This window comes from Etheostoma cragini, chromosome 10 (assembly GCF_013103735.1).
Source record: "Etheostoma cragini isolate CJK2018 chromosome 10, CSU_Ecrag_1.0, whole genome shotgun sequence".
Taxonomy (NCBI): domain Eukaryota; kingdom Metazoa; phylum Chordata; class Actinopteri; order Perciformes; family Percidae; genus Etheostoma; species Etheostoma cragini.
The window spans coordinates 8,747,547-8,750,439 of record NC_048416.1 but is presented as its reverse complement, the minus strand read 5'-3'; the positions used below and the strand labels follow the sequence as shown (position 1 = coordinate 8,750,439).

The window sequence follows — 2,893 nt, the reverse complement described above, 5'->3', positions numbered from 1 at the left end:
CTAGGGGTAGCTAAACAGATTTTATACCCCCAGATCTAGGACTAATCTGGACATACAGCCATTTCTTTATAATGGAACTACTTTTGTGACCTGGTACACTCAAAACAGTCAGATGCATAGGCAGTTTTAAACAGGGTTTGAAAGTATGGCTTAGGGGCTAATCATAGTCATTACCAATGTTTAATGTTAATTATGTTGTGTAGCATGATGAATTCATTTAATGTATGATGACTGATTGATGATTGCTGCCACTTCCCCTCTCCCCCCGCCTTGATGGGAACCAAAATAGAAAGAAGTCTTTGGGCTTTATTGTGTCATCCCCTACTATTATGTATTTCAATGTATGATGCAGAGTACTGTTTTCATATTTTTATATTTAAGTCGTCAAACAAAAAATCAATGTTTAAATGTTAAGTTGCACTGCAGTCATGTGTAATATAGTTTGATGTGTAAATCAGAGGAAAATTATTTGGCTCAAATTATTTCATATGTTAAATGTAATATAATAAATATAGGGTTTTGTCTGGAGGTACATGTTAAAATAATTAAATTAACAACACAAGAGCATTTCTTTCAGGGACATTTTTGCACTTGCATTAATTTCTCCCTTGTGAGGAGAGGAGCTTAAGAGACCATTTGGGCTCAACTATGTTCACCCGCTAGTTGTAATTGTTTCTCTCGGTCATTTGGTGTCTGTTAGGTGGGTTTACACAATCACTTAGTCATGGGTAGCTGGTTTTAAGTCTATCATTGCCGGTTACCATTTATGGCTCAAACCCTTATTGTCAATGGCGAAATTGGATTGTATTTCTACTTTCGGAACCCACTGTGGGTGGGACTGTTGAGCTCTATTGCAGTCAGATGCAGCCTTACATGCAACATGAGTCTGCGTAAACATACACGCTGACTTTCTTAGCAGAGCGCCGATGAAAATCATCACCTTGTTTAACAAGACGTGCGTGACTCTAACATCTTACATTTACAAATAAAATGTAAAGTGAAAGACGGCGCAAAACATGTCAGACCGTCCTGCCAACCTGTTTACATTTTAACATCAGAGTACGTGTGTAATGATTTATCACTCAGATGTTGCTGAAGTGGCCGCTGTTTTAATCCTGTCAGCTCTCTGCAGCGGGCGGGGCTGCTCAGTTCCCCCCCTTGACTGATGTACACACACACACACACACACACACACACACACACACATACAAACACATGGTGGATGCAGGATAAATCAGAGATGAGACATGTAGGATGATCTAAATTGAGGACAGCTACGCTAGTTATTGTAAGTGTAATGATAAGTTAAAATCTAATAAGAACTTTATCAAACCGTATGAGTGTGTGTCCCAGGCCAGGATAGGAAACTAACTAACAATGAAAAAGATCAACAAGCAAATGATCAGACATATTCAAATTTGATTAAATCCCCCAGCCATTTTCATATTGTACCAACGTTTATAGCATCCTGAGCCTCTCAACTGTTTTCTTAATATCATTTTATACGGCAGGTTAGCAGTTTCTTTGGGCTGAAGGCATCTTACTTAGATTTGAGAAAAAAGCCAGACGTACAATTCAAAACAGCAACACCATCTGGAGACAAAAAGAAGACAATCACATAGAGATTACACTACACACAGCAGAGACCTGCCTTGCCTCAAGTGTTTAGGGGACTTTACACCTTACGGCTGTGCAAAGTTCAAACAAAGGGAAAATAAACTGAATCTGAACAATGAGCATGAAATCAACTGAGCTCAGCCATACCTGAGGGTGTGTGTGGGGGGTGGGGGGGGAGCCAAGGTGTGACAGAGGAGCCAAGGTGTGACGAGAGACTTTTCAGAGAAGCATGAAATAAATAACCACAGTCAGGGCGTTTCTGCGGTACGATAAAGTAATTGTCCGCCCAGCCTTCCAAAGAAAAGACAAAGACAAGCCCATAGACGAACCAAGCAGATTATAAAGGTAGTCCATGTGTACCTGCTGACTATAGCTCAATGTTAAACAGGATGTTCATCTCAACATGTCTATGAAAAAATTACCAAAAGACTTTTCACACGTTACCATCTGCAGCCTTGGTTGATGGTTGATGCTATGGCTATTTCAGAGACTCATTTGATGATGCAGAGGAGGCTTTGGATGGCTTTTCTGTATACAGAAAGGATCAAAAATAGACTTTTGGGGGGGCGGCAATTTTTAACACGTGACCACTTTCCAGTAAAAAAACGCCATGACCCTAACCTAAATGACAGTGAGGCTATATGGCTTCAGATGCAACTGCTGCACTTGAGGCCTATTTTGATTGGCTGTTCTTACAGGGCTCCAATCTCTGCACAGAACAACGGATTGTTTGTGTGCCATGTTTGATAAAGCTACAGAGGAACCTAGAGAAGTGTATCTATTACGTGACCTGAATATAGATTGGCCATCTAAGAATTGCTCTCTAAAGAAGAGGCTGCTGTCGATGTCTAATACATGCAGACTATCCCAATTAATATTTCAACCAACGAGAATCTCTGTTAATCACACTGGGGTCAAATCTTGTATTGTATTATTTATACTAATGCTCCCGATATGTGCACCAGACCTTTTCCGGTGGGTTTCAGTGACCATAATATTGTTGCTGTCTCTGGGAAAACCAAGCTGCCCGTATCAAAACCAATAACAATATATAAGTGCATGAACAGGAATTAATTACAAATGATTACAATAATACAGTACCAATGCAATAATGAATGGGTACCACATGAACACATGATTTAAGAAACTTCTGCTCCTTTTCAGCCCAAAAGTTGATCAGCGGTTGGGTTTCCTCCGGCGTCCCGTGTGATACAGGACGGTGTGTAAAGCACGCAACGATTTATCATAGACCGTTAATATTTATATATATATATAT

General features: G+C 40.0%; 1 long non-coding RNA gene across 1 annotated transcript in view; it reads right to left on the bottom strand.

Moving 5' to 3' along the window:
- Positions 1–1,572: 1,572 nt before the first annotated feature.
- LOC117951249 overlaps positions 1,573–2,893 on the bottom strand; it is a 21,468-nt gene continuing 20,147 nt past the window's right edge. Inside the window, exon 3 of the long non-coding RNA XR_004658110.1 lies at positions 1,573–1,651. This is a non-coding gene — a long non-coding RNA (uncharacterized LOC117951249). The remainder of the gene's footprint in view (positions 1,652–2,893) is intronic.